At 36.6% G+C, this 23,271-nt stretch overlaps 1 protein-coding gene across 6 annotated transcripts in view; it reads left to right on the forward strand.

Moving 5' to 3' along the window:
• Nucleotides 1–23,271, forward strand: part of TENM3 (teneurin transmembrane protein 3) — a 2,742,616-nt gene that overhangs the window by 770,799 nt on the left and 1,948,546 nt on the right. For all 6 annotated transcript variants that reach the window (XM_070781691.1, XM_070781692.1, XM_070781693.1 and 3 more), the window contains exon 4: nt 5,711–5,765. The gene's annotated coding sequence lies outside the window, so the exon portion shown is untranslated. The remainder of the gene's footprint in view (nt 1–5,710; nt 5,766–23,271) is intronic.

Here is a 23,271-nt window from a genome sequence, read left to right on the forward strand (position 1 = left end):
GAGAGAATGCAGGGGTAGTTTGTGTACCAAGTCGCATCAGTCTTGTCTGACTCTTTGAGATCTTAAGGACTGTAGCCCACCAGGCTCTTCTGCCCATTGGGTTTTCCAGGCAAGAATACTGGAATGAGTTGCCATTTCTTTCTCCAGGGGATCTTCCCCACCCAGGGATCAAATCCACATCTCTTAGGTCTCCTGCACTGGCAGGCAGGTTCTTTACCACTAGTTTCACCTGGGAAGCCCAAGAGTAGTTTAAGTCTTCATTATGGGACCAACCAGGTGAAGGCGATGGCACCCCACTCCAGTACTCTTGCCTGGAAAACCCCATGGATGGAGGAGCCTGGTGGGCTGCAGTCCATGGGGTCACAAAGAGTCAGACACGACTGAGCAACTTCACTTTCACTTTTCACTTTCATGCATTGAAGGAAATGGCAACCCACTCCAGTAGTCTTGCCTTGAGAATCCCAGGGACAGGGGAGCCTGATGGGCTGCCGACTATGGGGTCGCACAGAGTCGGACACGACTGAAGCGACTTAGCAGCAGTAGCAGCAGCATGGGACCAATCCAGGAGGACTGGCCCAGTTACTTTGTCCTCATTAACATGAAAATATTGTACATAATTTTTAAGCTAATAATGCTGCACCTCATGGGCTTCCCTGGTGGCTCAGATGGTAAACAAGCTGCCTGCAATGCGGGAAACCTGTGTTCAATCTCTGGGATGGAAGATCTCCTGGAGAATGGAATGGCTTCCCACTCCAGTATTCTTGCCTGGAGAATTCCATGGAGAGAAGAGCCTGATGGGCTACAGTCCATGAGGTCGCAAAGAGTTGGATACGACGGAGCAACTAACACTTTGACTTTCATTGCACACCATAAAAAAAAAATAGAAGACAAACAACAATCCAATAGTGAAAAACCAAATACATGGTCAAAACGTAATTATGTGGTATTAAAAACATAGCTGAAAATAATAGAAGGTATATTAAATATTTTACTGAAATCATATGGGAAAATTTTTGTTTAAAAATTGACTTGCTTTTCCTTTACTGTATCAAACACATGGTTATTTTGAGCAAACCTTACCTCTGAAAATGACTATACAAAGAAAATTGTCAGAATGTGATTTTTTTTTTTCCCCACAATGGGATATTGTAAAGAATGAACATTAAGGATTACAGTCCTAAACCATTCCACAACCCCAGTGGTGCAGAATGGGACTGTGGGATGTATCCACTTTCCTGTGGTTTATTTTAAGCACCCAAGTTTGATGATGAAGAAGTTAATGCAGTTTCCAGTAGTGCCTAACTTACCCTCCGGGAGTGGCTCTTGCTGGGAGAACCTGGCTCATTATGGATTATTTTGTAGCATCAGTCATGCTATGAGATGACAGGACTTTATAAGACAAACATTATGGATCAACCTTCAGAGGCCAGCACCACATGCAGGCAAAGATTCTCATTGGCAGAACAAAACTGAAAGCCCTTAATGAATTCTGTTACCGTGGCAGCATATTGTCAAATCATGCTCTAATAGCAAAAGAGCTGGAAAACCATACCAGAAATCAGCATGTCTTTTGGCAAGCTGGAGATCAGGGTTTGGTGCTGAGCTTCCAAACATTCTAAAGGAGAGAATTAACATCAGAGGAAGCCAAAAATCTCTGTGCAAACTCTCCAGGAGTTCGGGTATGAATCTTAGAGCAGCAACGTGAACCCAATTTGGGTTGTTTTTTCTTCTTCTTCTTCTTTTCTTCCCCAGAAGTAATTAGACGTTAGTTGGCTTATTAATGAAGAGAACCCTCAAAGGTACCAGGGACCACAGTCACATTTTAGGGAACACAGCTGTTTCTGAGTCAGTTCTTATACTATCAACCTCTGTAGTGTAAGATGTGGCAGAATTTTAAGGCAATTAGCATAATATAAAGGTGATAAGATATTTTTGATTGCTTGGGAATGAGCCAGTATTTTATATTTTGTCTTGGGAAGATAAGTACATTAAAATCTGTCTGATTTAATCATATGGATCATGTTGTAAATCACGTGAAATGTTGGAAAATCAGAGATTTAAAAATAAATGAAACATTTGGGAAGATGAAGATATACAAGTTGTCTACCAAGTTCCGTTTATTTATAGTATTTCTTTGCAGTACCTTATTTTATGCCTGTGTTTGCCAACCAGTTTTCCAAGACGTTGCCATGTATGTTGCAAACTTACCTGAAGCAGTGTCTGTTTCTCTCTTTCCTTTATTTTTACCCAAATCTGCTTATCTTCCATTTCCTTTTTATTTCCCAGAAAAATAACAGCTTCCCATGTCTATCCACCCATTGCTTTTGAAATGAAAGGAAAACATACTGAAATGGAAAAATGATTTCAGACTTTGCTCCTTGAAAATCTAGAGTTTTAACATAGGTGACTTCTGAGCAGCAGTTGGGGAGGGACAACAGAGAGCAGACAGGGTTCAAGGGCTCCCATTCCAACTTCCAGTTTACAAACTGAATCTTATGTAAAGAAAGATTTGCACAGCACAAATATCTCAACCTTGATAGAACCTACAATGCTGTCAGCTAAAGTAGATGTAGGGTTGGGCATTTGATGAAGGGAAAGTAATCATACTGAATAATAGAAGCATGTAGGTGTTTCATCTCATGATTACTCTTTCTTCAACCATCTTAAATGAAATCAGTATCTAAAAATCAGGAACTACTTATTTCCTACCATTTAATACTAGCCTTTACTCTCCAAATACCTCTGGCAAGATTTAGTAGCTTCTGTCATTTAAACAGGAGCAAAGCAAGTTGTGGTTCAGACAGATTTCTATTAAGTTCAGTTCAGTTCAGTTGCTCAGTTGTGTCCAACTCTTTGCAACCCCATGACCTGCAGCATGCCAGGCCTCCCTGTCCATCACCAACAGCCGGAGTTTACCCAAACTCATGTCCATTGAGTTGGTGATGCCATACAACCATCTCATACTTTGTCATCCCCTTCTCCTCCTGCCTTCAATCTTTCCAAGCATCAGGGGCTTTTCAAATGAGTCAGTTCTTGACATCAGGTAGCCATACTGCTGGAATATCAGCTTCAGCACCAGTCCTTCCAATGAATGTTCAGGACTGATTTCTTTTAGGATGGACCGGTTGGATCTCCTTGCTGTCCAAGGGATTCTCAACAGTCTTCTCCAACACCACAGTTCAAAAGCATCAATTCTTCTGCGCTCAGCTTTCTTTATAGTCCAACTTTTACATCCATACATGACTACTGGAAAAAGTATAGCTTTGACTAGATAGACCTTTGTTGGCAAAGTAAAGTCTTTGCTTTTTAGTATGCTATCTAGGTTGGTCATAACTTTTCTTTCAAGGAGCAAGCATCTTAATTTCACGGCTGCAGGAAAAATCTGCGGTGATTTTGAAGTCCTCGAAAAATAAAGCCTTGTCACTGTTTCCAGCGTTTACCCATCTATTTGCCATGAAATGATGGGACCAGTTGCCATGAACTTAGTTTTCTGAATGTTGAATTTTAAGCCAACTTTTTCACTCTCCTCTATCACTTTCATCAAGAGGCTCTTTAGTTCTTCTTTGCTTTCTGCCATAAGGGTGGTGTCATCTGCATATCTGAGGTTATTGTTATTTCTCCCATCAATCTTGATTCCAGCTTGTACTCCATCTAGCCCAGCATTTCTCATGATGCACTCTGCATATAAGTTAAATAAGCAGGGTGACAGTATGCAGCCTTGACGAACTCCTTTCCCAATTTGGAACCAGTCTGTTGTTGCATTTCCAGTTCTAACTGTTGCTTCTTGACCTGGATACAGATTGAGTAAGCTAATTAAAAAAAAATAGTATGAAAGGGTAAGAATGTAAATATATAGTGAAACAAGGAAGCTAAAAATTATTTGAAATGATATCTCTGTTGTCCCAAAGAAAGATTATGTATCTTAATAATTGCTGTGTCTATAAAGATTTCATAGAAATAAATGTTATTTTTAATCATAAAGATATTTTGACTATCTATGGCTGTATCATTACCTAAAAATTATTCTTTATTTGTACGCATTATATTATGATGTATAAATTTAATTTTATAATGAAAGAGCAAATTTATACCAGTATATCTTAAAGATTTATCCCACATTATCATAAATTGGGTTTTGAATTTATGGGGCATGATGTCAAGATGCTAACACTTCCTAGCATAAACATTATAAACCAAGGAGTTCCTGCATTATTAATTATTTGTATTCAAGTTCTGCAAGTTTAACCTCACATTAACTGCTATTGTGTCACTTTTTTTGAATAAGGGATTTGATAGTAAATAATTTATTATTTATATTGTTATTTTATTGGGGAAATAACTATTTCCCTAAAATATTGTTTAATTTGCCTATATAAAAGAAGCCTATTTCTTTTTTACTATAGAATTTTTAATACATTTTGAAAAAAAATAGTTTTTTTCTGAATCCAGGTGGTATGATTTCCTTTGTTTAAATTTCAGCATAGTAGAGAAATATGTAAAGAATGTTTTAGGTCAATACTGTGTCAGCAGATTTTGATTAATTGGGGGAAAAAGCTTATCAAACAAAGAACACTTCCAATTTTGTATTAAATGTTACCTCTTTACTGTATAAAGCAAGATGCATTTTGGCAAGATCGAGCTTTTAGAACTAACATTGAGCATACTATGGGGAAAAGATGTTAAAAGTTGACTTATGTTCTTAGCAGTAACTGGAAAAGGAAAATAGATTAAAATGGATAAACAGTTAAAGTGGAAATGTGTAATTACAATGGAATGATATTTAAGTCCAAATCAAGTTTCAATAGAGTATATTTTTAAGTGGTTTTACAGAAATAAACATGCTCTTTTAAGATTAAACATTTATTTTTTTTAATGTATTTTCAGATGATTTTATTTGTGATTATGTATGTCTAATTCAAACCACGTTATGGTTCTTTCTCTGTTTGGTAACATCCAACCATGAAAAGAAAAATTAATATTTAAGAAATAATTCAAAGAAAAAGCTTCTCCAGTAATCTTTGCCCCAGTGAGCTGAATAATTTTTGTAAATTGGTCTTTTGGCCTGAGTGATTTAGATAATTACTCAAGTTCTTTCCTTCAGTTGAATATTCAGATACTACTCAACATCAAGCATATTACAAATGATTTATTTTTTCTTCATAAATTCATCAAATATTGAGTGAAATAGTGAACTTGACTTGTGCATTGTCCTTTATATATGTCTAATTGTTCCCAAGTAGTCTCTCTAACTTGATTAGATCTTTCCTATTGTTATTTTCAACTTTGCTTGACAAATTAAGAAAGATGTGTTCAAAGAGAATTCTGAATAAGCATGAACACATAAGCCTGTCATGAGTATGTAACTCAAATTCACTCAATACAAACCAATGATCAAATTACCTGTAAACATTGAGGGTGGGGGAGGGGCATTAATACATTCTTTTCTCCGACTAGGGACATTTTTGTTTTCTCTAATTGAAATTTTCTTTTAAAAGATTAATGTGATGCCAAGTCATTTTTAATTTAAGATGTGCATTGAGAAATAATTTTCACTTGGCTTTTATAGTTTTAATTCATGAAAAAAACAGAATCAAGTGGTAATAGTTATAATATTTTTTATTTATGAACAAAAAACAGTCTTATTAACTACTATAATTTAAAATTTATTATATTTTAAATTAACGTATTCTTATTTTTGTAACTTTAACAGGCAATAACTTCAGGCTCTTGCGGGAGACATAGATTCTTGCTGCAAGGAAATAACAGTAAGTGCTTATGTAAATGCAATATTTTTTTTAACTATAATATCTTAATATTTGCTTAAATGCATGAAAAATGTTAATATGATTATTTAACTTTATTATTTTTATAATTTTGATAAACTGTATTCCCTCTAATGATACTTTATATAGAATTTTAATAGATTAATGCCAAATCATTTTAATAATGAGGAAACATGACTCATAGCCAAGTCTTTCCATTTTGTCCAGTGTGTTTATGACAGTATCACTATGCAAATTTTACTTGTGCATATATGACGTGGATTATCTCTTTGATTAACTGATTTACCGAGACTGTTTTCTATGGACAATTTTTTGACAATTGGTTTTTAAATTTTGGATTGTGGGGTATTAGTTTTGCATTCATAAGTTCTCTCCAAGAAACTCAAATTTGTCTTTTGTAATGATACGTTTTAAGTTGTTTCCATGCTAACGTGAGTCACTAACACTTGTACTCATCTCATAAAAAGTAAGAGAGGGGCCTCCTTTTCCCCATTGGCATCAAATAGTAACATCTTGATTCTCCTGCAATGTCCTTTTCATAATGGTTTAAATCTGTGTGTTTATTTAAAACATGGACATACGTAACTTTTGTTTTACCTGCCAGCCAGGGTTATCTTGTGCCCTGCTTTACATTAATGTAATTACTTGTGAAGTAGCTCTATTCCAAATTGAATAGGGAAATATCAGCTTGCTGCAGGCTCTGTGCACATCCAGGAATTAAAGTAATTTAAGATATGAGGTTTTAAATGGAAACTGTATTTGTAAGAAGAAGACATAATTCATAATTCATTGCCAGAGGTATCCATCTCAATGAAACTTTTAGTGGGACAGAAATACACTCCAAATTCTGAATTCTTGATTTTCTGAGTAGTTTGGATCCTGGCATCCTTTTCAGTTGGATAGATTTCTGGTGTGTTGTGAAACCTGGGATATATCCTGGCTTTCATTTCCTTCCATTTCTTACTGATACTATTTCCTGGGGTGTCTTCTTGACTCTTCTTGACACTGGCTGTTTGCTGGTAATTCTGTCCAGTGATCTTCAATTTGACTTGTCATCCTCAGGCAATCGTGTCTTCCTTGAGTATGATGTGTCAAATGTTTGTTTGTTTGTATTTTAACTTTTTATTTTGTATTGGGATATAGCTGATTAACAATGTTCTGATAAAAAAAAAAAAAAAAAACAATATTCTGATAGTTTCAGGTGACCAGCAAAGGGACTCAGCTCTACATATACATGTATCCATTCTCCCCCAAAATCCCCTCCCTAGTGTTGTTTCGATGATACTTACCAGATGCCTGCAAGTCGCTTTCAGAGATATGCTATATTATAAAAGAAATTATTTTCTATTTGGAGAATTCCAATTCACTTGTTTACTAATATAGCTGTAGATAAAGACTTTGGTAAATAAACTATATTGATCTTTAGAAAGTGTTTGCTGGTACCAGCTCTGCAATAGATTAAATGATTGGTAAAATAACTCAAAGTGTCACTATTTCTCTGTCTTACTTTGGATGAGGGAGAGATGAAAGGAAAAGAAAATGGCTTCTTAAATTAGAAGTGTGAGAATGTTCATTTCCTTATAACCAAAAAATCATCAGTAGTAGGACTGTATATTTTACAAATAATGTTATAAACCACTTAAAAACTGTTGTCCTTAGTCATTTCTAGTACTTTTTCATCTTTAAATTATGCTTTTATACTTTCTAGGAACAATCAAGTATACATATGTATACAAATAAATATATTTATATGTAAATATGTGTATATATACAGTCAACAAAATCATATTTTATTATAATTACCAAATGGGAAACTTTGAATATGCATACAGAGTTTTATTTATCTCTAGCTCATTGTAATTTTTATTTTATCTCTAAATCATCAGTATCAGTCTGTTCTTATCTGTCAATTTTTTTTATACTTAACAGCTTTTGTGTAGCTAGGTGTGTGGGCTCAGACACTGGGGAGAGAGGAAGGAAAGATTAAGTTCCTGTCTCCTAGTTGTCTACAGGATGTTGGAAAAAACAGAAACATATGACAATCATTTCAGTTCATTATGGTGGGATTTGTGATCAAATTGGAATATACTGATTGGGAAGTAGAGAGGTGAATACTATCCACTGCGGGGAGAGGGGGTTGCACAGTGTTAGAAGTGTGAATTAATTTTATCTGGGGCAAGAGGAGGACTATAGCCTGGGAAACAGCATTTCATTTAGCTCTCAGAAACTGCTCCAAAGAGATCGGGAAGAATGATTTTGGTGAAGGGGAAGTACATGCAATCAAGCACCCCCCCTTTTTTATTGCAAAAGTTTTCTGCTAGTCTCATAAAGGTTTTCTGCCAGTCATGAGGAGCAGATGTCACCATGAAGGATTTTTGTGCTTTTCTAGATATGAGGAGATGCAAGAATTGGGTTCCTAAGATCATCTCCTGAAAATGTCTATCTCAAGACATCTTCTGCCAGTTTTTTCCTAGAACACAGAGTGCCTCATTTCTGATCTCCATTCCTTTCAGAGGGTGTTGAAAAGGAGAAGCTGCAGTGGCTCATAATTTGATCTTTTTTAGACGTATCTGGCAAGTGCTGATATGTAAGTGAAAACACTCAGGTCATACTGGAGGGCTGAGCCAGTGTCTTCTGGAGAAGGTATTTCTTGAACCACAGTGGGTATATGTGTATGCTCCAAGGAGAGGGTATGGGATAGGGGGCAAGGAGCAAGGATTAGGAAGAAGAGGCCGTAGGAATCATTTCAGACTCTGTACAAAGGGAAGGGATATCTATGCAATATGCAGCAGGATGAAGGAGTCACAAGGAACATTTTTACAGAATGAAAGTTGCAGCATGACAGGAAATGGGAGAACTAGAGCATAAAATCACATCTGTGACTGTGCTGAGGAGTTTGCATTTTATCTTATTTTTAGCCAAAAAACAAAAGGGAGCCCTAGTGAACTTTATAACAGTAAGGAACTTCGGAATTATATTTTGGAAATACCAGCAGAGTAGCGATTTTGAAGAAGGGTTAGGGGAGATGGAGAAGAAGCTGTCAAGGCAGAGATAGGAAAACCAGTTAGGAAGCTATATTAGGAGCTCCAAGAAATAAATGATGACAAACTCACCTAAGGAAGTGGTTTTGTGGGTAGAACATAGCCTTGAAAACATCAAGCTCTGGACAATGGAGACCAGGTTATTTACTTGAGGTTATCTGGCCTGGGTGAAGAAGGAAATCTACATGATGGCTATTGATTGGAGGGTCATCACCATGGGAGTGGGCTGAGAGAGAAGAGAAGCTAATTTTAAAATAAATAGTTGTGAGAACAGAAAGATTTAGTTCAATTTAGGCCTAGACTGTCTCTCCCTCATTCCCTAGGAGGTACCAGAAGCCTTTATGGAGCCTAGTTCAGAACACAGATAGAACCAGTTGGTTGTAATGGTTATGACCACTTGTTCTATCTTCCATATACTGTCCAGCACCAGTTGCATGTAACTATTAAATTAATTTAGATTATAGATTTATTTCTTTAGTCACATTTATCATATTTCAGCTGTTCAATAGCCAAATATAGTGAACAGTTACCTCTTGGACAATATGTATGTTGCCAAAATCATATTGAACAATGCAGTTCTAGACTTTCAGAGCACTCATAAAGAGTATGGATTTTCAATCACAAAAGTAAATGCATAGCTAAATATATTTAACATGTTTACCTTTTAGAAGTATAGAGACTTAATTATATTCTTATTCCATAACCAATTATGTTGGTGAATAACATCTGAATTTTAATAGAATGAGAAAATTTTACATCTTCTGATTTATAATTTGAGGATTTGTTTCTTCTCATCAGTGAAGGGCATAATCAAAAGGTGCCTGAGTTTTACAGAACTGACAAAAAAGCCCCTGGTAACAAATGAAAGGGATGCTGTAGAACAAGACAATTTTCTCAACATACTTTCTTTATGCTTTTTCAGAATTTCAATTTCTATCTTTAAATTCATTAATAAAATTAATTTGTGTTAGTTCTCATTGAAAGATGGTGACATTTGAAATAATATAATCTTATTAGAGAGCAACTTCCAGGGCTCAGTGATTTTGTCTAAATCAACTTTAACATTTTGAAATGAATTTGAATTCCTCTCTTTCAAAAAAAGAGCTTCATGGTTGGTCTCCTTGACTACACATTTTTCTTCTTCCTGTGCAGCTTAATCCAAGGTATTGTTTTTATCATATCACTTTAAAAAATAGTGTTTTTAATTTTTAAAAATATTTATTTATTCATTTGCTCACAGTCCTTGAGGGAGTACCTTGTCCCTGAAGAATACAGTTTTGTCCTTGGCATTCAGAGCGCTTCCAACCTGTGTAGGTCTGCTGGAACTCACACCCAGTCCCTGAAATTAAGTCACTGTTGCTGCCCTCTCAGCTGTCCTCCACTGGGCCAGGGCATTTGTCCTCCACCTGCCTACCTCATCCTTCTTTTTTCTCTGCCTTAGAACCCTTCACCTTCCTGTCACATTTACCCAGATAGCTTTTGTCTCCAGTGGCTTAAATTCGACCCGATGTTCCTCACTTTTCATAAAGTTTATTAGTTTGCTCTATCTACAGAGTTCCTTGGGACAACTCCTGAGATGACATGAAATTATTAATAAAGACTTAAGTCTCTTAGTCTTCTCTTCTTGGTTTGCTTGAGGGCAACTGTCTTGTAAGAGACTCTCTAAGTATTTATTGACCAAGAATTCAAAGAATAGGTGCCTTAAACTGCATCTTTCCTTGGTCAGCTCGCTGATCCATGCCAACTTTAGATACACTGTGGATAGAATTAGCAAAATATTGCTGTTCTTTTTTTTTTTTCAAGATTGCTGAGACAATGAATTTTCTTCCTTGAATCTCTAAAGTGTGCTAAGTTTCATAAAATTTGATACTCTGTATGTTTAAAGATCAGTCAATTCCTTAAATAATATTAATGTGTTCATGCAGTTACCTTTGAAAATGATATGGGTTTTGGTTTACCAGCCTATAAATATTAAATTATCTGAAGTAACTAATAAGGTTTTTTCTCAGTTACTTTATAAAAAAACATTTCATTCTGGGAAAACAAGAAACAAGGTGTTTTATTTGCAGTTACTTTTAAACTGGTTTTTCAATTAAAGTTGACTGGAGAGACTTCACAGCTCATATCCTTATCTTGGGGAAGTCAGCTTTTGTATTAGAAAGAACTTGAGTAACATGATAGTTACTTAGAGACCTTTATAAACAAAAATAGATCCTTTAGCTACATTTTTTTTTGTAGAAGAAATACAGGTGCTTGCAATTCCTAATGACTACTTCAATGTTTTCTGAAAGTATACCTCGCTGCTACTGCTAAGTCACTTCAGTCATGTCCAACTCTGTGCGACCCCACAGATGGCAGCCCACCAGGCTCCCCCGTCCCTTGGACTCTCCAGGCAAGAACAGTGGAGTGGGTTGCCATTTCCTCCTCCAATGCATGAAAGTGAAAAGTGAAAGTGAAAGTCGCTCAGTCATGTCTGACTCCCAGCGACCCCATGGACTGCAGCCCACCAGGCTCCTCCATCCATGGGATTTTCCAGGCAAGAGTACTGGAGGGGGATGCCATTGCCTTCTCGCTGATGAAATCAACTATCCAGCTATCTCATACAAATAACTTGTTTTATGTGATTTTATCTCCCATGGTCACTTCATGTATTAAGTGATCTTCATGGACCGGGGCCGAGGATAGCCAGGGTGTGACGGAGGAGTGACAGAAATCTTTGAAGCAATAAGAGACTTTAACAGCCAGGGAATAAAACAACTGTTAGCTATTGAAAAGACTGAGGGATTTCCAAAATAGAAAGACAGTGGCAGAGATAAACTGTGATTAGATTCAGTTACCTGAAATGTGACCCATGATGCAAATTTATAAAATTAAACTACTCTAATGTGTATACGCAAAATTGTGTTGCCTGTATTTGTCTATCCTATTTAAAGCTTGTTAATCACTTGTGTTCCTACCTCAAAATGACAACCTCTGGTGTAGAAATTAACTTGATTCAATGTTTGTGAGAACTATACAAATTTGATTTTATCTTCATTAATTCAAAGTATAACCTTAAAGTGCGGAGAAGGCAATGACACCCCACTCCAGGACTCTTGCCTGGAAAATCCCATGAATGGAGGAGGAGCCTGGTAGGCTGCAGTCCATGGGGTCGCTAAGAGTCGGACACGACTGAGCGACTTCACTTTCACTTTGCACTTTCATGCATTGGAGAAGGAAATGGCAACCCACTCCAGTGTTCTTGCCTGGAGAATCCCAGGGACGGGGGAGCTTGGTGGGCTGCCGTCTATGCGGTCGCACAGAGTTGGACATGCCTGAAGCGATTTAGCAGCAGCAGCAGCAGCAGCTTAGCAGCAACCTTAAAGTGAAACCACTTTCTCCTCTACCCTCTTCCCCAGATACTGGTTCTTTTTAAATGCTCATTTGAGAGTTTGTTAATAATATATGTGCTTCAGTTTATTTGAATTAGAGAATTACGTAGTTTTTGTCACTGAGAAGGAGGAAATTTTCCTCTACCCTTCTTCTAAATTCTTCTGGCCGGTTTAAGAATTAAATTGACATTAGACAGACTGCCAGGAGGATATCACACAGAAGTTTAATAACATGTATACATGGGAGAGACATAGGAAAGCTAAGTAACTCACCAAAATGGCTGAAACTCTCACCTTAAATATCATTTTCAATTAAAGACAAGAGAGAATTTTGTAGGTAGTGGTTCTGGGACCCTAAGGGGGAGGAAAGCAATTGATATGAAAATGGAAAAGCAAATGCTCGTGAACAGATGTTGACTGGGCCATGTACAGACTGTGGGACACAGACAGGAATTTTAACAAACACACTTTTCTGAGTTCTTCCCTGTTCACACACCTACCTCCTCCTGTAGTTATCTGTAATGACCGCTCCCTTCTTGAAAGAGGTTCTCTATCTATAGTCTTTAGGTATTTATGGAGAAGATCAAATATTCTTCCTGAGTCTTTGGGACCTTGCTTGTTTTCAGATCAAAATAATCCACATGCCAAAGAGATATTTGGGGTTTCCAAATTGTGTTCCCCTACAGTGGATTGCACCTGTATAAGCCAAGAACACAAGAGAATTATAGGCAGGATAAGGCAGAACCAGTCTTTCATTAGAGTGGGTTAGCAAAGTGACAAGAAGCTGATAAAATGAGAAATCAGGAATAAACCTTGCTTGGAGCTTCGTCATTGGTCAAAACCAGGAAATTCTAAGTAGGACAAGTAGCAGGAAAGATGATCTCTGCTCCTTGGAATAGGAATGGAATGGGAGACAGTGTAGGCGGGCCATCTGCACTGGGTCTGGGGGAGGAGCCAGTCTTCTGGAAATTTTATGGCTTCCCTACCTTGAGACAGGTTGGCTTTGCCTTCAGGCTGTATCCTTGATTGATTTCTCAATTTTTATGAGTGGTGTCAGCTAACTGTTCAGGCACATGGCTCTGATTTAACTGACAGCATAAATCAGTCTTATCCCATATACTTGTTAGGAAAATTTATCTTCTAATCACTACCACCTGTTTGAAGAGGAAACCCCAAACAGGACAACACAACAAAATAAATCAACTATATTCATAGGGACCCATTCCTTTGGGTTAAAAACAAGTGAAACAAAACAACAGCATCAATAAATTATTCTAGACAATCAGAAATCACCCTTTCGTGTATTCTTCTGCTCTCTACTCTCCAATACTCTTTGTGATACATGCTTTGGTGTGGAAAAATTGTTCCATGTGTATTTATAAGAAATAATTCAGTAAAACTGGATTCAGTATTTATTATATAGATATTTAAGAAGAGAGGATTGGAGTCAGACCTATCTAGTTTTAAAGCTGATTGCTGCTGCTGCTGCTAAGTCGCTTCAGTCGTGTCTGACTCTGTGCAACCCCATAGACGGCAGTCCACTAGGCTCCCCCGTCCCTGGGATTCTCCAGGCAAGAACACTGGAGTGGGATACCATTTCCTTCTCCAATGCATGAAAGTGAAAAGTGAAAGTCAAGTCACTCAATCGTGTCCGATTCTTCGCGACCCCATGGACTGTAGCCCACCAGGCTCTTCCACATAATGCAAACTTGGAAAAAATGAGTAAATACTTTGATCCACATATCACTTTCATATCAATAATAATCACTTTTCTTAGTGGTTAGGAGGGTGGAAATAAAGTTGTGTGTATCAGACACTTGAGAAACAGTCAGTATACAGCAGGTCATCAACAAAACATGCATATGGGTGTTTCTGCAGTTATCAGGGGCATCGTTCGCCAGAGAGAAACCAGCATGAGCAAGTCCTCTTGAGTCTCATTCCCAGGAAGGGTGTACAACTCCTGACCAGCTAGATCTGCTTGTAGTTTCATTGATAGGTCAGCTTTAGCAACTTTATATGATTCCATTTTTCTTGGCATCTGTGATGCGCTGGGTCAAATATGTAACTCTCTTAAAAGCCACAGTATACAATTTTGGGGTACTAGACTCATACCTGTTTTTATTTCTCCTATATGATTTTTCTTTAGATTATATTATATCTAATTATCTATTTGATTATTTAGATTTATATATAATATGATAGATTTTAAATTAATTATTTTGAAAAATGTTTTAAATTCTTTATAAGTTAGAAGTTATAGATAAGTAATCATCTTCTGATGTCATGGCTGCAGTTTCTGTGCACATCAAATTTGGAGCCCAAGAAAAGAAAATCTGTCACTGCTTCTGCTTTTTCCCCTTCTGTTTGCCATGAAGTGATGGGATCAGATGCCATGGTCTTAGATTTTTGAATGTTGAGTTTTAAGTCAGCTTTTTCCTCTGCTCTTTCACCCTCATCAAGAGGCTCTTTAGTTCCTCGGCATTTTCTGCTATTAGAGTGGTATCATCTGCCTATTTGAAGTTTTTGATATTTCTCCCTAGATACTAGATATATGATATGCTATATAGTAGAGAGTATATTGTTTTTTGACCCAAAATGCTGACAAAACTTAGCATGATATAATACAAATATAAAATTACTTAAATTGGAACAAATTTTAGGAGCAAGCACTGTTACATCCTAATTTTTTAAATAATGTTTTAAGCTGTATTTTATTTTGCTGATACACCTCAGTTGTCTTTTGAATTGATGAAAGAAACTTATTTCACTGTGTGACTAGTCTCTGAGACTCAATTTCTTTACACTTAAAAATAATACTTGTCTTTGGTACTTTCAAGCTCTATTACACTAAATTTAAACCTTATTAGTCCTGGGCCATACAAAATGTGTTTATGCTTTAATATATCTACTATGTACATATTTTAAAGACAATGGGAATGTTCTTCAAAAATGTATGTTTCTGGAAAGTTTTGAAAAATTTAAGTATATAATTAGTTTACACTAAACTACCTTTCCATGAACAAAGTTTGCAGGCATACTGAATCAAGTGTAGAAGATATTGTAAAGAATCTTTACTATTCTGTGATTAGCTTGTGTAATGCTGTTTTCTAAAATTGTATTTGAAATAACATTTATACACAAATTTGCTAGATATGTTCTTTTTTAATTTGTAGAAATAGACATGCAAGGTTACAACTTTAAGTATTTCAAAATCCATGGGAAATTTAGATTTATTTTTAAATTAAATATTTCATTACTGTCCACCTTCCAAAAGAACATATATTCTAAACTTGGGTGATAATTTTGGACATTCTTGTTCTGATTGTAATATACAAGAGCAATAATGCAACTAAAAATAACAAATCTGGAATAGTCTAGATAGATGTGCTTGCAAGTGAAATACTGTTTTCAAAACAAAGTGTGAAAAAAGGTTTAATGATGCAAAGTTGTTAGTAAATTTGGAGTTAGTAAAAATGGAGTAACTTTGTTAGTCTTTACTTAGTCATGAGCTGTAGTTTTTACAAGAGTACATCAGCATAAGCTCTGTCAGAAAAGAGCTGGAGAAAGTCATAATCAATCTGTTATTTTGCATCACCCAAGACAGATGACAGATCTGTAATAGTTTTCTTTACACAGGGTTTAAGACACAAATAAATGTATGTATCACTTTAGTGATAATGGAAACTGACTTTGTGACCTCATGTAATCTTTCAAGGATATTTTCATGGAAGGCTGGGAAATTGCAATGTTAATGTAGAATGGGTTAAATTTGCCACATTTCTTTTATTCATTTTCAGAAGATGGATTCAGTTATGCTGTTTTACATTCTAATTTAAATTTTTACTTGAGAATGAGGTCCTGGCATTGGAATGTTTCATACCCTATGTGAAATTTGGCTGTCTTCTCTATCAGCTTGACCTTCTGCTATTCTGTATATTTACTGGTGGACATTTCACCTGTTCCTCTTAGTTTAGTAAAGCTATAAATAGGAAGAAGTAGAAAGGTTAGCCAATCAAAATGCAGAATACGGATAAAGGTCAGGATGGTAGGGCATGCAATTCTAATTCCCAATATATATCAGACAATAAAAATCTGACACCTCATTCTTCTGGCAAAAACTGTAATAACAGAATTGAAAATACTGTGCAAATTATTTTTTCATACAGGACTGTAGAGTTGAAATAGAGTAATAGTATTTGTCCATTTTCATTAAACTTTTAGAATTATACTCTGATGCTTATGAAAAAAGAATTTATACATACAGAATAGAAACACAACAAATGTGTATCTGCAAGTTCCAGATTTTTACATATTTTCTCTTTACTCATTTCTGAATTATAGTTTGAATTACATGTAGGCAAAGTAAAGTGTAGGTAAGATAATTCATAAAGACTTAGAAATCCAAAATTTGAAATAAATGATGGCAAACACTGTTGATAACTTAATAAGTTAATTGTTCTTTTCACTTAAGTTATAGCATTTACATATAGTTGCCGGCATTTGTGTGAAAATTGTGGGGTATATGAGTCTGAATAACAGCTTCCCAAAGGACTTGCTGTCTGGAATCTGTGATCGTTACCTTATATGGAAGTAAAAGAGACTTTGTAGTACTATTAATTAAAGTTCTATTAATTAAAGGTACTATTTAATTAAAGTTCTTAGGATGAGAAGGTTATCCTAATTATCCAGATGTACCCTAAATTCCACCAGTTGTGTCCTTATCAAGAAAGGTAGAAGGAGCATTTACAAACATACAGAGAAAAAGGCAGTGTGACCTTGGAGGCAGAGATCGAAGTGATACAACCATGAGCCAAGGAATGCCAAGAGCTTCCAGAAGCTGGAAGAGGCAAGAAATATATTACCCTTTAGCCTCTGAAGGGAGTGTGGCTCTGCCAATACTTTGATCTTGGTCCAATGAAACTAATTTCAGATTTTTGACCACCAGAGTTATAAAAAACTAGATATATGTTATTTTGAGCCACTAAGTTTCTGGTTTTGTTACAGCAACCAAGGGAAATTAATACAGAGGACATTTGCAGTAAAAGAGTGAAGCTCTGGGAATATTTTTGCTTAAAGCAATGTTCCTTTTAAGTGTATAAAGAGAGGGATTTATAGGAGTTTATAGGGAAGAGTATGGTCTTGCTAGGTAGCATAGTGGTATAAAATTCCACTGTACAGGAGACACAAGAGACTCAGGTTTGATCCCTGGGTTGAAACAATCCCCTCGAGCAGGAAATGGCAACCTGCTCCAGTATTCTTGCCTGGAAAATCCTATGGACAGAGGAGCCTGAAGGGCTATAGTCCATGGGACTGTAAAGAGTCCCATGACATGACTGAGCATGCAATACCCATGGATTAGAGTCATATCTAATCCAATCATCAATTCAAACTCAAACATCTCAGCTCATCTTAATATGTAGTAGCTGATCAGATAAGTCAGCTGTTATCTAAGAGTACAGTCCCTTAAGGCTCACTAATCAATTTGTGTAGAGAAGTAAGTCCTGTGTATGGAATGAAGGGTCCTGGTTGGCTTATAGAGAGAGTTTCTTGCTTCTTAATTTCTTCAAGTGTTTAAAGAAGGGGAAGAGTGCTGTATCAAAAATCTCTTCCAGTAATTCAGGCCATCTATTGTGAAGGAGAGAGGTGACTGAAAAATATCAGAATCTGGGTATGGTTAAGGATGATAAACCCGTTGGTGTACTTTTCTAAGGACAATGAAGAATATGAAACTGGACACCTGGAATATGAAAGTTCAGAACACTAATTATGGGAATCAGGACAAGACGGGTGGAAAAGTGCCTAAAACACAATTTTACAGTATTTTTAAAACATGCCCTATCACTCTTCTTGTCCGTATGCCTGAGAGGTTATTTAAAACTTGAAATTGAGTGACAGTCCTGAGTGTTAAGAGACAGGATCCAGAGTAACCATGGGCAGATTCCAGCCCTTGAGGAAAGGGAAAGAAGGAGTCACTGCAAGGAGAATAAGATAAAGAGACCAGAGACCCAGGAGCCAAACCGGACTATCAGAGCGTCCTGGAAATAGAATCGGGAAAGCATTTCAAGGAGGAAATGCTTTTTCACCTGCCCAAAGCTGTTAGTAAAATAAGAACTGAAAATTCGCCCTTGATTTTAGTGAAAAGGTGAAGGAGGGGGGGTTATCCCTCACAATAAACAGTTTCAATAGAGTCATCTGACTGTTGTTACTTTATCATTAAAAAAAAAAAACTTCTCTGAAGTATTTATACAAACTGATTCTATATGTTTAATAAATTCTGTATGGGGTTAAATACATTTTATTGGTTGCCCTAATATATATGTGTATATATACACACATGTGTGTATATGTGTATACATATGTATATGTGTGTGTGTGTATATATATATATGTATGTATGTATGCATATGTAACTCCCAAGTATTTTTATTGCTAAGATCAACACTTAAGAGTAAAAGAGAGAATACAAAGAGAGAAAAAAAAAAAGCATAGTTACTCCAGATAACTTTTCTATGTTAATGAGAATGGTTTTATACAAGGAAAATTTAAAGGAACTAATAATGCTGAAGAGGTGATGGGGGAGAGTTACTGGAGCAAGTCTCTGAGAAAATGGGTGAGATTAAAGGTACATATGTGGAGAGTTGACTACAGATAGGGGAAGACACTTCAGTTCTTTAGATAGGTTAATTACCAGGAGTTCAAGAAAGAGTGAAGGGAGTTATGGTGATCCTAGAAGCTAAAATCAGAGAAGGCAATGGCACCTCACTCCAGTACTCTTGGCTGGAAAATCCCTTGGATGGAGGAGCCTGGTGGGCTACAGTCCATGGGGCCGTGAAGAGTTGGACAGGACTGAGTGACTTCACTTTCACTTTTCACTTTCATGCATTGGAGAAGGAAATGGCAACCCACTCCAGTGGTCTTGCCTTGAGAATCCAAAGGACAGGGGAGCCTGGTGGGCTGCCATCTGTGTGGTCACACAGAGTAGGACACAACTGAAGCGACTTATCAGCAGCAGCAGCAGAATCTAAAATATTTAAGGAACAAAGGAGAGGGACCCAAATATTGATGAACGATCCCAACCAAGAGGGAAGAGGTGGAGTTGTGTGATGACATAAGATTCTAAGCTGACATTTTTCAGGAAGAAAGAAGGAAGAATGGTTTGCAAATTTTAAACGAACAAAAAAGACACTCAGCTCCCTTAGAAGCTAGTGATAGAAGGTATGCAGGGACCAAGGAGCTCTGTACTCACACTGCAAACTCAGAGGACTGCCAGGAAAGTGATGTCTACAGGGAGGAGCAGGAGAGGGAAGAGAAAATGATCAGAGAAGATGAGGACGGAGCAGGGTATTTTAACAATAATTTTCCATGAGTTCCAGAGGGCTCATTGGAAGAGCTTGTGGAGTTGGAGAGTAGTGGTGGATGAGGTTGACTAGAGAGGATGAACGTGAACCAGGTGACCAGGGCTTGCTTTGACCAAGTGAGGAATAGAAGGCAGGATGAGGCCCGTGCTCTTGTGCTAGGGCCATTTGTAGTGGCAGAGCTGTGAGTGATGTGACCGAAAAGAGAGCTGGGGGCCTAACACAGAGACAGGGTTCTGGGTTCCTACATTTCTTGGTTGGAAAATCTCCACAAGGGTCATCATGCTCTGAACTTGTAGGACTGCTAACATCCCCGTTATCTGCCACTGACCTGGGAGTGTAGGCCAACAAAAGATTCATGTGCCTCAAATCTCAGAGGTCCTACTCAGTCCCTATTTATTTAAAAAAAAAAAAAAAAAGAGGGTGCAGGAGGGCATTTAAATGTGAAGTCACTGAGATACATCCTCATCAATCCTACATCAGGGCCATGAAACTACTAAAGGCAGTCATGACAATGCTGATTCATTTAATAAATTTTAAGAGGTTATATATTTATCCAACTCACCAGGGCTGTAGCTAATCCAGTTCAGGCCATTGTATTTCCTTGTGTACTGACTATAAATTATCTTTATGGCTAAGACTGCTTAAGAATTAACTTGCATAGTGCATAGCGATACAGCTAAATGTGCAACTTTTCCCAGTAAGAATAAGAGGCACATTTAAGACATTCTTTTGAAACAGCACTTCTATTGAGAAAGTTGTTTTAAAAAATCTCTACTATTTTATCTCTACTATTCCTCTTAGAGGGATTCTGTAGTTATCAGAAGATCAGGCACTTAAGTTTTCTCTGGCAGTTCACACTCACATACACACACTTGCAGCAGATAACACAAGAAATGATAACCCTCAAACACTTGACGGTACTCTTTGTTCTTATGCTCCCGTTTACCAACTTGAGCAGATGAGTGTGAAATGTTTTCCGTAGTCTATGTGTGGGAAGATGAGAGTGTCCAGGGACAGTTGTATACGGGGTTAAAATAGGGTTACCAGGCTCCTCAGATAGTGTAAAAATGTTTCATTCAGTTATAAACGTCAAAGTGAGAGACTGTTTTTAAAGAAACTGGGACGACCCAGAAGGATGGTATGGGGAAGGAGGAGGGAGGAGGGTTCAGGATGGGGAACACATGTATACCTGTGGCAGATTCATTTTGATATATGGCAAAACCAATACAATATTGTAAAGTTAAATAAAATAAAATTAAAAATAAATACATAAAATAAAGATCTTGTCAGATTGTATTCCAGAACGTGATTTAGGATGAGAAAGTTTAGTGCAGTGTCACTGAGTCAGGCAGTGTGTGTCTGTGGTCCTTTTTCATTTAACATCATCTGCAGCACAGGGGGTAGTCTGGACCAGGAAGCAAGATTATCAGTAATGCCTTTCAGCCTAATTATCCTTAAACCATAATTAACATTAATCAAGCATTACATTCTTTAATATATTATTTTAAATGGGGGCTTGTAAAGTAGAAAGATATCTCTCTTTCTTTTTTTTTTTTTTTGAATTTTCATTGGAGTAAAGTTGATTTACAATATTGTGATAGTTTCAAGTATATAGCAAAGTGATTCGGTTATACATAGGCATATACCCACTCTTTTTTAGATTATTTTCCCATATAGCCTATTACAGAGCATTGAGTAGAGCTGCTGGTGCTATACGGCAGGCTCTTATTAGTCATCTATTTCATATATACTAGGGTGTATATGTCAGTCCCAATCTCCCAGTTTAACCCTCCCCCACAGGCTATATCTTTATATGTATTTTCAATCTTAGGTTATTACAAGACATTGAATATAGTTTCTTGTGATATACAGTAAATTCTTGTTGCTCATCTATTTTATCTATAGTAGTTTGTATCTATTAATCTTCTGAAGCTAGAGCTATAGTGTTTGAATTGATAAGAATTTGGTATGAGTCATGTAGACAATGAAACGAAGAAATGAAAAGCAAATGAGCAAAATTATATTATGAACTGTAAATTCACAATTTTGAGAAATGAATAGAAAAGTAACCACAGAGTAAAAGAATTAGAAGTCTTGCCCAAAATCAATAGTTGAAAAGCCAAATAATAACACCAGCAAATGGTGACTAAAGTATCTTTGCTAAATCAACAAAATGTTGATAATCTAGAAACTCAGAAAACAGTCCCAATAAGGGAAAACTGTGATTTTATCATATGTAGACATGCCCTTCCCACAAGCATAAATAGGAAGAATAAGAAAAATGAAGAGACAGACTCCTGACATTGCTCTGTAGAAAATAATTATCACTAAAATAACTAATTTAAAGAATGCATTCTTAAATTACAGAAACCTATACACCTATAGACCTCAAAACTATGATATGCTACATGGATAGTACATTAAATATGTAAATAATATTTCAGAATATGCATACATCTATGAATACATTTTAATATTTTCTCTTTCAATATAAAATGCAGTATTACATTTAAGTACTACCATTATATTTTCTTATAATTGTCTCAAATATTTGTTAAGGAGAGAGAGCATAAATAATCAAACATATATTTAATGAATATATGTGTAATCTTGCAATTGAGAGATTTGTGTAATAGTATGCCAGTATGACTGCAGCCATGAAATTAAAAGACACTTACTCCTTGGAAGAAAAGTTATGACCAACCTAGATAGCATATTCAAAAGCAGAGACATTACTTTGCCAACAAAGGTCCGTCTAGTCAAGGCTATGGTTTTTCCAGTGGTCATGTATGGATGTGAGAGTTGGACTGTGAAGAAAGTTAAGTGCCGAAGAATTGATGCTTTTGAACTGTGATGTTGGAGAAGACTCTTGAGAGTCCCTTGGATTGCAAGGAGATCCAACCAGTCCATTCTGAAGGAGATCAGCCCTGGGATTTCTTTGGAGGGAATGATGCTGAAGCTGAAACTCTAGTACTTTGGCCACCTCATGTGAAGAGTTGACTCATTGGAAAAGAATCTGATGCTGGGAGGGATTGGGGGCAGGAGGAGAAGGGGACAACAGAGGATGAGATGGCTGGATGGCATCACTGACTCGATGGATGTGAGTCTGAGTGAACTCCCGGAGTTGGTGATGGACAGGGAGGCCTGGCGTGCTGCGATTCATGGGGTCACAAAGAGTCGGACACCACTGAGCGACTGAACTGAACTGAATGCGCTTACTTGCAGTAATGTGCCTATTTAATTCCAATGGAAAGAAAATATTTTATCATAGCATAGGTTTGTTGACTTAGGTCCTTTATTTCTTATATTGTTTTTTGTGTGACTATAAGGATGAAAGTAAAAAAAAAAAAGTTTATTTTTTTGTAACTATATTATAAGCTTTCCAAATCTTTAAAATTTTAATTAAATACATAGTACTTGTAATTTTGTGTCATGATTTTGATAAAATATTTTAGAGATACTATCTATGCAGGATTGATTCTTAAGAGCTAGAAAGAAAAAATGGAGTCTTTCCTAAGTGTATAATTTGAAAAGTGTTGGCATGAGGTTACATTGAATATAGAAAGTGGAATTGAAAGAGCCAAAAAAGGAGAAGTCTGTGGATCTGAGGCAGAGATCCATGGAGGGGTGGATAGACATAGAGAAAAGGATCTGTTGTGAAGATGTAAGAGAAGTCTTCATGCATAAATAAGGTCAAAGCTAGGCCAAGTCCTAATCT

Source organism: Bos indicus, chromosome 27 (genome assembly GCF_029378745.1).
Source record: "Bos indicus isolate NIAB-ARS_2022 breed Sahiwal x Tharparkar chromosome 27, NIAB-ARS_B.indTharparkar_mat_pri_1.0, whole genome shotgun sequence".
In the NCBI taxonomy this organism is placed as follows: domain Eukaryota; kingdom Metazoa; phylum Chordata; class Mammalia; order Artiodactyla; family Bovidae; genus Bos; species Bos indicus.